This window comes from Leuresthes tenuis, unplaced genomic scaffold (genome assembly GCF_036924035.1).
Source record: "Leuresthes tenuis unplaced genomic scaffold, fLeuTen1.0.hap1 SCAF_17, whole genome shotgun sequence".
Classification (NCBI taxonomy): Eukaryota; Metazoa; Chordata; class Actinopteri; order Atheriniformes; family Atherinopsidae; genus Leuresthes; species Leuresthes tenuis.
In genome coordinates, this window is record NW_027325371.1 from 5,665,295 (window position 1) to 5,680,949 (window position 15,655).

Consider the following 15,655-nt stretch of genomic DNA (forward strand, 5'->3'; position numbering starts at 1 on the left):
TCAAACAGGTTCCTCTATCAAACTGTGCAATGACGATAAACTTCTTTGAATAATTTTGTTTCTCAATGTAAATTATTTATTAATTCAAAGAAGTAATACACCCAAAGTCTTCACAGATAAAATTAATCTCTGTTAAAAATAAGTCAAAAGACATTTGCACCTCCCGTGCAAGATGTATTTTCACAAAAAAAAAACATCTTTCATGTTTTGTGTTACAAACCTAGATCCCCATTAGTATCTCTGTATTATGTTTCCTCATCATGTTGGACAATGCAGGTCCTATAGACACTGATTAGGGCTTTGTTACCTGGATACCAAATCAGTTCAGATACAATTTACCATCATACTTTATCTTGCTGCACTCGCTGCATTTAAATGGCATTCTTTGACATTCTGGGTTGTGAGTAGGGGTGGTCATAGTCACGTTTTCACTATGAGCACAAATGTAAATGCAAATGTACATATGCTGTCTCTGCCTACACATGCTAAGAAACACGCACTTTCATGTTCCAGCATTGTTATAGTCTCAGATCCCTCCCATGCCTATCATGGAGCCCCGAGTGGAGTGGACAAGCAGGTGGGCCAAGTCTGAGCATCATGGGAGACAGGTTACATCAGACAAGGACAAATACAAGATCAGCCTGTCAACATCCCCAGTTTCTTTCATGAGAGAGCACTACAACCCGTATCTGCAATTCACCACACAGACAGGACAAACAATGGAGGGACACACATGCTCAACAGAGGCTCGGATGCTGGAAAATGATGGTGCAGTGAAGACATTGCACTATAAAACGAAATGGTGGGAAGAGGAAAGAATAACTGAATACACTAATGAGAAGGGCAGAATTTCACACACACTTTGAACAAATCAAATCACTCCTCACCTTTGCTTGGGAAATTCTACCCATAAATTGCTGTCAACTAAAGAAAGTAAGGCTTTAAGTTTAAACAGTACGAAAACACAGGTTTTTACACCTCACTACATTATGTAACACAATAACACGGAAAGGAGTTTGGATTGCAGTGAGTGACGGCAAATAACTTCCCACATCCACACATGCCAACTGGGCATCTGTGACATGCAATATGGCATCATTAACTGAAGGCCAAGATGAAGAAGATGAACGTCTAGAGCTGTGATCTCTGTATTAGCCTGAAAATAGGGTATTTCCACTTGACTAAAAAAAAAAGTGATGGAGAAGATGGGTGATTTAAACTCAGTGACAAGGCTTTAAATACCAGCCAGGAGTCACAGTTGTGCCCTTTGGCAAAGTAATTATTCACTCCTTTAGAAGGTAATCAGGTGTGAATGTGTGGCCATGCACATTTTTAGCATGGACTGTGTCAGCATCTGTTTGTGTTTGACTCAACCGAGAAGCAGCAAAGTAGGTGTGAAATGTTACAGTTTCTCCTCTTTTATGTAACTAAGAAGTGTTTGTGTTAAAGTTGTCAGAGGAGAGCAAGGGTGTTCAGCTGAGGGACCATATCAGGCAATAAACATGAGAAGGAAGAAAGAGGGAGACATTGAACAAGAGCTAGTAAAGGTTAGCTTCCCACCTCTCCATCACTGTCTCCCTCAAACTTGTTGTCTCCTCACATCCATTTTTCCTTTCTTTATAACCTTCAGCCAGAGGCAGTGGTGTCTCAGGGGGAGGAACTATCTCCTGCTGAGCCAAGACATAGGCCCAGACCAGGGGTTGATGGGACTTTCATTGGAAAACTGTCCTTAAAAAAAAATAGCCTGATGAATTTTCTGGCTCTGGTCATGCTTTTGTATTTTCCATAACACACTCTTTGCTTGCTTTTCTTCTGGCAAAGCTCCATCTCCTTCAAGATCTTTCATTGCCCAAAAGTCCCAACTTACTACATACAGAATTTTGCAGGTTTGTTTCTGCTGACCGTCCAGTCCGCAGTGCTGCAAGGCTGCTGCTTGATCAGTCAAACACATAGTTAGGGCCTGCAGTGCTTTCTGTTTTTTCTGGGGCTTCTTCAAGGAACTACCCTATCTCCACACACGCACACACATACACACACAGACAGTCCAATTTCCATCCTCTGGCATGGCATAAGAGAGAACTGGGCCCCCATCATTATCGACTCTGCTTCATGACTTCATCACAAGCCCAAGGATCTGCAGACTCAGCTGCAGACAACACACAACACCTTAATCGGTCTTCATTTGCTACCTTCTCTGTTTGATATATTTCCACTACAACCCTATTCAGGTGCAGAACATAAAATCAGGAAGTCTCATAGGAGAATTTTGCATCTCCTTTTTCTTTAACAGTTGAATTTTGTGAAACATGTTTCAGACCTGTGTCCTGCTTTGGTACAAGCCCGAGCTGCAGGCGGTGGAAAAATTACTGCCAAACAACTGCATATCCCCTATAGATGCTCACTGCACCTGGTACATGCACATATACTGCATAAGTAGTCTCCCTCCATAACAAGAACATGCAGCCAATGCACAAACACTTCAACTGAGGAGTACAAAGATATAGCAACAAATGCTGTGAAAGATTGTAAAATTCCTTCAACAAAATGTCTGAATAAAATTCTTGCCTCTTTTGCTGAGCTTAATTATGTGAAATTGCTGGCTGTTCTTCCATGTTTAAAACCCAGTAAAGAGAGAAAACTTCAACAGGATCAGCAGGATCATTGCGTGAAGATAATTGGAAGAGAACAATTCAATGTGACCACTCAGTGACAATGGACAGCCATGCAATGAGTCTGACATAACAACAAATTACCAAGGTAATTAAAGCTTTTTGATTGATCATGTCTTATGTATAGTAGTGGAACATTTAATTCTTGGTGACAATAGGCAACAATTTAATAGCACTGCAGGAGTCCATCTGGTGAGGATGACGTTAAAACAGTGGCAGGATTATCCAAAACCTTTACTCATGTAAAATTAGTCAAGTCTGAGCAGGAGAGTACTAAATCAAATTAGAATTATGTCTGACAAGTGTTAATTAAACCTGCATTAGTAGATTTGTGGCCACTGAAGCTTACTGCTGTAAGCTGGAAACACAACACTAACTAATGATCACCTTAATTTTATACCCTAGATGTTAGCAGGCAAACAGTGGTTTACTTTAACTATAAGCGGATATATATAAGGATATATATAGATATATCTATATATCTATCTATATATATATAGATATATATATACATATTTTGATATCTAAATAGATAGAAATATGAAGAAATGTTTTGTATATACATTTAAAAAAACATTGTGTCCAAAGACATGCATCAATATATTACATTTTGTGACAGTTTTATCAACAGCCACAAGACAGTATTGTCCAATTTGCTCCCCACTAATCCCAGAGGGAAAATCCTAATGTACCACTATTTTCACCAACAAGCTGCTTATATTTCCTGGCTTTTGTTAGTGCTGCGTGTGTGCAGCATACATTCAGCTTTTGTTGCCTCTTCACTTAAAACAACAGCCTGCTGTGACCACAAATAATGCTGATTCCAGCAGTGACAGTAAATGACAACTGCGGGAATAATCAGCAAAGTAATTATCAACGCAGCTTCCACATACATTGTGAAATAAGATTTGAATGTAGCACATACGGTATCCACATGACTTTTATGATATCTTATAAACTTGTTCTAAGAGGCTGTAAAGAATGTAAAGCATACAAAAAACCCTCTGAAAAGAGAGTTAACATAGACTGTATTTAAAATACCGACAGCTGTACAACAGTAAAGCTAAACTGAACAAGTTCAGGCTTTATGGAAAAAAGACATTAAAGAGATGTCTGATACAGATTATTAAGAACCCCATCAAAACTTAACATTTGTACATCCATGTAATCAAAACTGCAAATTATAGAGTAAAGAACATCCTCATAACAATCAGTCAGTGATAATGATACTTCTAAAATGCTTCTGATACAGTGCAACACAAATAATAAAATGGTGAATACTAAATCCCCATTGGGCATAGTAATATTAGTGATATCTGAATGTGATATGCTTGATATGCTTCTTTTCTTATAATAATTACAGCCTGTACACGAGACTCCATGGAGGAAAAGGTTCACTGAAAATTCACTTAGACTCTCTACAGCCAAATCCTTTGGATTACATTGTATGATCCGTATCTCGACATGCGTGGTCTATGTTCCACTGCAACACCTATTATTTTAAAAACTTACAGCTGGATTAGAATTTCTATTATCTCGATTCTTGAATAGGATTTCCTACAATGTGCTGGCATGCTCATTTCAGTGATAGATATCTCTATTCAGCAAATACTTTCCTGCTCATTAACTGTAGAATAATGTAAGCTCTATCTCTTGTGCCTTCTCAGATGTTGCAAATGTTGGGTTTTATGTCACACTCTCACAAAACATATGATTGCAGTAACTGTCCTGTTACAAGCTCAAAGTATGACCTCAACAATTGACTGATGTACAGGTTCTGACATCAGCTACAAAATACTACCATCAGGGAATAATGCCACTGCTTAGGTGATTTCTTTTGACTTATTTTGCTGTAATTTGTTGACCTTCACCTTAGAGATTTTAGCATGCTGCTACAATCTCTATTTTGGCTGTTAGATAATTGGATTATTGAGGTTGCATGGGCCAAGGCATTCTAATTCATCGCTGGATGCCTCCTGCATTATGATGATAAATGGCTGAATCTGTAGAGCACTCTCACTGGCTTCAGGTTGTCTTTTAAGACACATACATATGATACTGCCTCAGATATTTTCAAATGCAAGACTTTTAAGTTCAGGGTTAGTTTTTGAAGTTCTGAATCATGCAGTCTCTTCTTCACACACTCACACACCCACACTCATGATGGAGATGTTGCAGTAAGGCAATTCCTTTCACACTGAGGGATTTCTTACTGCATCAAAAATATCAGGCGATTGGAATTATGACCAGGGTCAGTGCTTCAGATGAAACAGCAACCCTCCTTTTTCCTGTTAATTCACTTTCCACCCATCCCTGCCCTGCCACCGTCCTTGACTCCTCTTGACCTCCCCCACCTTGAGGGGAATTGAGTTATTCAGTGGTGCAGCTATCGCCCTGCAGTCGTAACTTTAAAAGCTGACCTTAATGCCCCACGCAAACATGCTAGCCAGAACACAGGCTTATTGATAGAGGCTATTTAACATCGTTGCTTTGTCCCAGCCCGGGGCACGAGGAAATAAATCAACTTTACTTGTGCCTCTTTGTACATCTCTACAAACCAGTAGGAGCTGACAGTTATCTGGGCTCAGGGGCAGAGGGCTTCCATGGCTCCTGTTTGAATACAGTGACATGTCACTGTTGGGAACTGCCATACTATCTGATATAAGGGCTACTGTTCACATTAATGTCTGGTATGAATAGAAGTGGAGGGACAAGCCCAGCTGATGCAGGTAAACAGAAAGTAATTAACAAAAGTACAAATGTGTACGCCTGTATTAGTCCTCCAACAGATAATCACGAAAAAATTGCAGGGGACTGATAAGGCAGTGGTGATGTGTGGGTGGACATTTACAAAGAAAAGGGAGGGGGATTGTGGGAGGGAGGTGTGTGGGTGATGTGGGGGAGGGCAGAATAGGACGCAGGCGGGGAAGTGGATGTTTTATGAGGCCCTTAACATTTACTTCCCTAGCGTTTCAATCCGTCGTGTCTATTAGGGATGGCTGCTCCTCCTACGAGTTCCCCATCCATCAAAGATCGAGAGACACAAGGCCTCACACTGATGGACAGCTCGATATGCTGGTGCGAGACAAAGTCGGCATCAGCCGGTGGAGGGGGGGAGTGAAAATACTGAGAGGTAAAGGAGGAAAAAAATTAGGAAAAGGGAATAACAAAAGTGAACTGTATCTGAAAACACAGTCATTGCCACAGAATAGGAGTGCAAGATACTATCAGGTACAAACAAAATGGTCAAAGAAGAGTTCCATGCAAAGAGCTGAAGCAGCATTTTATCTCATGAGGTGCTTTGTTCAAGGTGGGCTGCTGTCACAAGAGAATTTTGTGACTCTGCATAATAACTAAACTTACACTGCCTGCTGAACAATATTTGCCAAGAAGCAGTGATGTCACACTAGTCATGAAATAAAAGAGACTCTGAGAAAATAGATGAGGTCCCCATTCCCTGTGACAGTGTGTGGGTCAGGAAGGTGTCCAGCTCCATTCAGGCTTTAGTAATATGTATAGCCCCTGCAGGTCACTGCTATTAATTACAAACTTAGCCAGCTATGCTTTCATTAATCTAAATTTCTGAACTAAGCTCGGGCTTGATATTTTCACTGCAGAGCCCTGTGCCGCCCAACCAGTCACATAATAGATTTTCTGCCCTCTGGCCGACAAAGACAAGGTCCAGTATCTACAAACTAATCATAGCCACAGTCTGACATGTTCAACCTGCTGGCAGCCAAGGTTAGACAACCACTGACCACCGCAAAACAAATGTGAGGAGAGAATTGCTGAAAATCAAAGCAGTAGACAGGACAAGGCTGAGCACGTTGACCACCCGAAATGTGTAAAATTAGGCTTGTTAATGAATACATGTAGTTAATGATCATTGCAGTGATGAACAGCTGGTTTATGTTGTTGTTCATCTGCCTTAAGCTCTTTATCTTAATTAACAGCACACATATGTGCAGCCATGTTCCCACATTGAGGCGGCCCATGTCGGCACTCATCGGCAACCTGCACAGGTCAGACAAGGAAATGTGGGGAATTTGTTTTACAGCAGATAAACAAGGAGAGAAGGGAGAATAAAAGGGTAAATGAGACAGAGATGAAGGGAGGAGAGACATGGAGGTGAGCAAGTTGCTGAGACAGAAAGAGAAATGGATGGAAGAGAAGGATGGGGTGGAGGGGAGGTGCACTATCATGTAACCTTGTGGTACCCCATCCAGGCTGGCCCTGAGTTGCTGTATCCCCTTCCAGCAATTAATCATCTGATACTGAGCTTACTCAACCAATACCCAGCTCCCCCACATCCTAATTAAGCCAGAAGAGAAGAGGAAAGGAGTAGAGAGGTAAAACACCAAACTTGAAGAAAATACATAACAATAAAGAACAGTCAATGTTAACAACAACAAAAAAAAATAAAATAGAGGAACAACACAGCAGAGTAACCTGGAAGATAGTCGTAAATGTGAAAGAATTAAATGGGAAGAAATCCAAAACTCAAGGTGGGTTACTATAGATTGGTGGTGAACACAATGAAAAGCCTGTGCCAGCCTACGTCAAGGACCATCTATCTACCAGACTGGTGGAGGAACCATGCTGGTGCCAAGGTTATTCTACAAAGCTTGACTTTGTGTGTGTGTGTGTGTGTGTGTTTGAGAGAGAGAGAGTGTGTGTCGTTGCATGTGTCTATTTTAGATGTATGTGTTCAGAGCAAAATTTACAAGACTGCGTGTGTGCTTGTGTAAGTGTGTTACAGCTTGCGTGTAATTGGTAGCAGGCAGTGAGTTAGTGTGTGTGGTTGTGCATGACTTATTTTTATTCTGCAGAAGCCTTTTCATCTTAGGTCTGGGATGCCAGGAGACTTGATGTCCTCGCTCCTCTTCTTCCTGGCTGAGACACACTTGCGTTGTCCCGGCCACCTGCCAGCCAATTAGCAGAGCGGGCAGAAGCAGTTGCCCAGTAGCAGGTGCACGTCCATCCCAACATCCCTACCACCTGGTAATGCTAATGGCTATGATCTCAGGGACCACTGGACCAGACCACAGGGAGAGGCAGGTCAGTTGTGAATAGAATTCACTATGGGCAGACCTGCAGCCTTACTGAAGCACTGTAGAGTCATCTTGTCAGAATGTTTGGAGACCAATCCTTTAAATACACCAGACTAAAGTCACCAGAGCTAAAACTTTTGTAAAGTTTGGTTGAACAAACCCAACTGGGATATTACAAGAGTAGATAACAGTAAGAGTGACTACAAATGTTTAATTCTGTTAGTTAAAGCTATATGTGCACATGGCTGTCATAACTGTAGCTAAAAACAAAGTTCACAGACTTTTGCCAGTTATAGCTACTCTATGTAATATTGAACAATGTTTGGTTAGTTATTTTTTGGTTAATTTGTACTAGCGTAGACAGTAGGAAGGCATTATGCAAATGGTTTTAGTAGTGGTGTCATTAAGTGAATGAAGTAAAGCCTAAACTTCACACCAGTTATTTCAGGAAGATCAGGAGCTGTGTTTTCGGTGTGAGGGAATAAATGTGTCGGGACAGGGCTACTCCTGCTTAAATACAGATCATGCATCATCTGCCTCATTTTATGTGCAAATTCAGTGCAATTATGTGCATCAGTCTCTGTACAGTTACGTGCACAGTTGAGTCGAGCTACGTTGGCCATTTAATTGGACCACTGTCCTTGCCCCAGTATGCATGTATGGGAGGGGACTCAAGTGTACTGCAACGCTGTTAACTGTGTGAAAAAACATTTAAGCCATTTCTTACTTTCTCTGTAGCAGATCAGAGTATGTGCAGTATGTATCGTAATTCACAGCACAGATGTCTTTAAATTACTTTAATGTTTTTTTTTCAGATAAAATTGAAGTTATAAAATCAAGATTTAGATTAGAGCAGAGCAACGGTCTGGAAATGCTTTCAGCAAGCTTGAGGTAACATGTAATCTTTATGGGCTGATTTTCAATCAACATTTCGGACATGTTTAGCCGACTAGGAAAAGAAACAGAAAAATATGTGAACGAGAGCAGCTTTGTTGGGAATTCAGCTGTATTGACATATACTTACACTTTGTTGTTTTTACAAAAAAGAAGGAACTTTGGAGCATGTTCAGTGTGCTTGGGCCCATGAGAGTCCAGTATTGGACTGTGTACATGTAAAAGTGACTTGATGCCCAACATTAGCTGGGTGCATCAGCTGGGTTTTTAAGACTAATATGTTTACATACATTTTGAAAGTCACATTCAAATGTTTTTCTCATGAAAACATGGGTCTTGGTTTGCTTGCGATTATCCACTTACAGTGGGAAAAGCAAACGGACTACATATATATATCACAGTCTTTGTTTTAGTTGTGAACAAGTTGGCTGAAGGTGATAGATTTCTGTTTTTGGCCCTGGCCAATTGATGAGCCTGGTTTTCTTCTTCCTTGTGCTTTTTTCCTTCCTGGTCGGTGTAACATGCTGTCTGTCAGAAACGTTGGTGCAGGAAGGGAGGACCCAGATGCAGACTTCACAAAAAATCAAAAGGGTTATTCCAAACGGGCACAAGGTAAAAACAGAAAATGCGACTGAGCCGGATATCCAAAATATTAAACATTCACAAAACAAGACTATGATAAATGACAAACAAGACTATGACGGATAAACAAGACTATGATAAATGACAAACAAGACTATGACAGATAAACAAGACTATGACAATGGTTAACTATGAGGCAAAACCAGACTTAGCTTTCGTGGCGTGAGCGTGGAAGGGAAAGTGAGGATTCTGCAATGAGTGAGGAGAACCAGGAAAGTATATGCTTTGGGGAGGTGACTGGTGATGATGTGCAGCAGTGAAACGGAAAACAGGTGACTAAAGTGAAACTAAGTGGCAGGGGAAAAAACATGACAAGAACCTGAAAACATAACAAATAACTTGAAAACAAGAATGTTGAAACATAAACCGTGACACTGGTTTGGTCTTTTTTTTAAAGGTGCAGTGTTAAAGTGAACCAAACCAAATTAAGGTGTGAAATTTTTCGGCATTCCCCGCTGTTAGGAAAATTAATAAGAATACTCTGAATTTTATAGGACATTTATTCATGCTGCAACGAGGGAACAGCTTGCACACAGAGACTGTGATGCAAATGTTCAAAGATACAAAGTTCTTAGGAAAGTTTTATAGGGCAGAGTGGACAGAGGCCTTAATATCTGCTGATATGAGTCGCTTTTTCAAACAAAGAAACAGTTCTTTGTTCATCTCATAGTTGCAGGGCCAAGGCCGTGGAATACTCCCGTCTGGCATCTTCTTCCTTCTTTGAGTTCAGCTGTTATTCTCATGCAAGAGTTACACAGGTACAATATTTGCAACATAAAGCAGTCACTAAGCAGTCACACAAAAATGGAAATGATTAATGTGGGCATAAAGAATAAGAATTTTTCTATCACCCGCCGAATCAAACCAAGTCCCCAAGATTATCCTGGTGTGAAAGTGCCAAAAGAGAAATTTTGAATCAAGAACACACAAGAGGAAATAGAAAACAAAATGAGGAGGTTTTTGAGCTTCGCTCGAAGGCAGGTTTGTTGTCTCAGCAAATTGAAAAACTGGGTCATATTAAACACTTAAGATTCAGTTCACAACTTGACATAGGCAGGACATAGCAGAGACTGTCCTCCCTAAAACTGCCCATTTGGCATTGGTTCATGCTGGCAGATGGAACTGTTTCTCAAAACGTTTTTGACCTTGACACCTGACCCTGCTCATCGAACATCAAACTTCACCCACGATCTGACTCAGCCTTATTCAGCTTTCTGTAGCAAGGGGTTACCGGGCAGATAAGACCAATAGTTAGAATTAAAGAATATGCAATCTGTAGTGGTTGCATTTGCATTAGCCCTAATCATGATTGTTTTCAAACCCCACGGAAGTAACGTTATTGTCTAAATCCTACCACAAAGTGACTAAAGTATCTTAGTAAAGTTTTGTCATGTTACTGTTAGAAAATAATGGTTTAAAGCAAAGTCTTTGACCAGTCCATCTGATCCCCTAATTGATCCCCCTAAATTTAGATTTACTGGATCATTTCAGGTTGAAGTTGCAGTTTAAAGGAAAACTTCTTCCGCTCAAATACTTTAACTGATAACTTGTCTCATGACTCATTTATTTATTTCAGATTAATTGAATGACCTGAAGTGTTTCAGTTGTTGTTTGTTGTGTTAATAAAAGCTATGCTGTATGGCATTTTGTCTCACTCTGGTGTTTCTGTCTGAGGGCTGGGGGGCCTCATAACAATAATAACAATATAATTCTGCAGAACTACAACATGCACAATAAGTTATGTAACCCACTTAAGGAGAGGGAGAAACCTTGAAACATAAACAAATTAAAGTTTCATTATTTGGGTAGTTTTATATAATTTCAAGAAGTGGATCTCCACATATTATACTTAAAAGGGAAAACTGCTAATAATACATACAAAGAGTGATAAAGTTCATCTGTCCTACTCATGGCAGCGTATCAACTATCATTTAAGACATTATTTGGCATTGGTGTTATTCTTTTAAAAATAATCTTGAATGCTTTCTTAAGGTATTATGCCTCTGAAACACATCAAGAATGGTCACATTGTCACTGACTATAAACAGCTTTTGTGCTCTAAATTGATCCCTTTTTACTTTCCAGCACTCTGCATGGTGAATAATTAGCTCTATCCACAGGTGGGGCCAGTGGTGCAGTGATTTTTTTTTGCGATCCAATCTGAAATAGGACTGCTTCTCTCCACCTCATAAAATGCCTCGACCCTTTCTCACTTTTATAGAAGGAGGAGTAATATATGATTTTATTTACGAGGACAGGCCCTGACAGATTTAATATTTTAATTCGATTTTACGACCTGAACATAGGGCCACACAGAACTTTTTATGAGCCAACGGCATGAATGGACAGAGTGGCAGAGACAGGAGGGCAGGACGTGGCAGATGCAGCCATTCCTCATGTATCACTGCTTAAATATCATGCATATATTGGCTGGCTATAACCTCTGCTCACACTCTTACCCCACATGTCTCTGTCATCCATCTACAGTCCAACACTCCCCTAACACCAGCGAGTAGACATGGCCATGAAACAGACAGAGCAGGTCTAATAGAAGGGAGATTGATGGCTGAAACGATTCGGAGCCGGTAGAAAGGGGAGATTCATGCTCGAGAAAACTCAGAGCTATTGGTTTTGAAACTGATGAATCAGTAGATACAGTCCTAAACTTTCCAGGCTTTCTTAGGCTTCAGCAATAGCCTGCCAATACTTTTAAGGTTCAGGACTCAGACTATACCAGTTGATATTGGAGTTGATTGATGAATGCATGGACTCAAACACTTGTGTGTAGATTGGTGGTGATTTTGAAAGCACAAGTCAAATAGTTTTTCACAATAGAGGAAAAAAACACATCAATCTAACACTATTAAAAGTTTGATTACTTTTAATGGAAATCAATAAGATTTCAGCAGTTGCTCTTGGAGAGAATTTTTTAATCAAGAGAAATTCATTATTTCTCTGCACCACATTCACACACACTACTTTGTCTAAAAAATGTAGCGGTGTAAATCCAGAGTATTAGTAATTACCAAGAAACCCTACAACAGAGGCACCAAATTTTTTGTTACGATTTTATTACCAATTAAAGCATCAATCCACAGACACTAAAACAGATGATTCAGTAAAATTTCCAAAGGAGAAACTTTGAGAAAATTCAAGGTCTTTATGGTGGTCATTGTCCAGTGGGATACAGAGCAGTTCCCATGGGAACTGGCAAATGAGCGTCTACCCAGTCTCACCCTCCAGCACAGCGTCGGGAGACCATAGCGGTTATTGATCTGTCTGAGGGGTGAACAGCTCAAACAATCAATGGTTCTTTGAGTTTGTGGGATTGTGGGATAGAAGAGCAACAGTGTATGAGCAAGAGTAGGAGGATGGGGGGTGCTGAAGTGAGAGTGATTTCTGTCCAACACAATTCACCTGCTTAATTGACAATATTGGAATTGGTTTAAATGGCCAGTTTCTCCCACCCCCCAAATGGACGCATCCTTCTGTGCCTGCAGTAAAGCAAAGAACTTTTCACTGATATCTGTATCAAGATCCCCTCAGAGGATGGAGCTCAGATTGTGGTCAGGGCTGAGCGGAATGGGACAGCAGCAACCAAAATCCAGTGTGGTGATGTTCACACATTTTATACCTAATGGCCTCCAGGTGTCTTGCGATGCTCCACACGTTGTCAACTTGGCAGGACCTCTTGGTGTCATACTATAACATGCTTTTTAACAGACTTTTTCAGTGTGCCGAACTTATATTATTAAAGGTTGAATCTTATATTGTTCACGCTTTTCATAATATATACATTTATTTTATTTTGAACAAGGTTATCAAGGTTGCTAAGAAAAAAAAGGAAAAAAAAAAAGGAAGTGAATAGTGTAGTGGTATGATTGCCACCTTCTGTGTGGGAGACCTGGGTTCAAATTCCCTGCATGAAAGGTCCTACCTTCAGTAGGGGTCCTTAGGCAAGACCCCCTTACCCTATCTGTCTACCTGTAAGTTGCTTTGGATAAAAGCATCTGCCAAATGCATAAACATGAAAGAATCAGGATGTAGATGATAAAATTTACTGAACTTGAAACTTAAGTAGATCTTTTACAAATGAATGGCAACATAAAGAAACGATTTCCAAATTTATAGAGCAAACAGAATTAGGTATGTCATTCTGATGTCATTGCTTTCGCAATTGATGGCTAAAATTGACATGGTCAAAATATTATAAATGTCTATGAATAATCACATACAACGTGTCAGGTAGTCGTGTCACAATTCTAGGCTGAAAATTGTCAGATGGCAATGTTTAAGGAATCTGGACCAGTGTGTATTAAAAGGTGTAGGATGTTAAAATTTGTACTTGTTTTGTAACTCAGTGTGTTATCACCATGTGAAAGCTGCATTGCAGAAGGTAAATGGGTAATGTAAGCCTTGATTGTGAAACTGCAGCGGTCTGGGGTCCAAATCAATAAATTGCCATAAATTTGCATAGGTGCTGCATTATAATTTGGCAAACAGACACAATGTGTTTTCTATCACTGATTCTCTTGTCATGCACCTAACTCAAACAAAGTACATTACTGAAAGTACACAGCCAAATTACTGCTCTAACTGTCTGCAGCAACACATATTACAGCTTGAAGAAAGACTTTCCACTGTGCTCAGTTGATCTTGTTTATGTGGCTTTGTTCCCAGATCTCTGAAGTTACTTTGGTGGGTGTAGTGTTATAATAACTGATAGAAATGACTGCCAAAACTTTTGAAAAATGGAATTACGTGTTAATTATCTAAAAGAGTAACCGACACACTCAAGTAATCATTATACGCAGCAACAGATTTTTTAAAAAAGTGGTACCGCTTTCACTGCACGTTCAGTCTGCAGAGAGTATGAGCTTAGTAAGAAGCCAATGTTTTGCTGCAAGCCTTCTTTTGCACTCAGCACAAGTCACAAACTGATCAAACTAAAGCCCAATGATGCGCTTGCCCCCCTGGGGTGAACTAAATAATTAAAAGGCCTTTAATTACACCTTTAAGCGAGCAAATGACCCCAAGCCCCTGGGGAGCTAAGATGTGTGGAGGTGGAGAAGAAGTTTGCATGTGTGCGTGTATGTGTGTTGGAAATATCAAATTATAGCAACAAACAAGTAGAAGAAAGTGGCCTGATGAGCACATACGTTAGCACAGCCTGGCCAGCTCATTTACTGTGACATTTGAGCAGAGCCATCGCCACAGGATGTGACTGTAAGGAGGCGGACACAGAAGTATCTGACTCAACTGACTGGCACTTTCAGGTCAATCCATCTGCGCCCAGGTGAATGAGAGGAGAGACACCAATCAATAAGGCAGTGGTTTGATAGAGTGTTAGTGAGTGGCTGTATTTCCAGCTATTGAGCTTTCTGCGTGTCTAATAAGGGGGAAGATTTATAACGGCAGCCAACTAATGACTGAGCCCTTGAATGGTGCGCTGACGCTAGTGCAGTGGGCCTAAAGCTGGAATAGTTAGAATTTCAAAGACAAATACAGATAAAAGATCAAGGGTAAACACAATATCAGAGATGGAAATCACTTACATTGACTGGCAGCTGTTTTAATTCAGATCAAGACATTTATCGTGGCTTTCTTTGATTAAATTAGGATTAAAGCTAGTTTAATTTATGTTTATGTTGTCTAAAGAATACAAAATAGAACCAATGTAATTGCTTTTTATAAATTAAATCCCACACTTAAGTAAAATCCAAGCTTTCGTATTATTGTATGTGATAAATGATAGTGGTGGGCCAGTCATTTTTAATAAACTGCTTGAAATCCTCCCTTATTGTCCAATTAGTTCTCTGTTTCATACATTTCCAATTAGGCTCCTAGTTATGTTAGAGTTCTCTGCTATAACTCTTCCAAATATTACAACACACTGAGCACAAGATCTAAAAATGCCATAGGTTTTATCAGCTCAATATTGCATAAATGGGAGTAAGATCATCTTTCTCTGTGGCTATGGTGACAGCACTCTCATTTTATCAAATTAAATCTCAAGAAGCATGTCGCGCCACATTCCCCCTACATTCTGGCTCTTTTCAATTCCTTCACATACCTGCACACACTTTGGTTCTTCATTTTGCTTCTCTGTGGCACAAGCACTCAGAGATCCAATCAATCACACCTTTTCTCAAACACATGAGAATATCACACACACATGCACACACAGACAGGGCTAAAGGTGCCACGGTAGACTTGCTTTAAGTTCACTAACTGACCAATGTAATCATATTTTACCCATCAAACCTGTGATGTGAGTGTGGCAAAATGAACACACTCTTTTCTCCATTAAAGCAACTGCCCTCCAAGACGCATGTGCCTTTTTTAAATGGAGGTAAAGAGGAAATTAATCTTTCCCTAGGCTGCTGTGGCAGGATATTA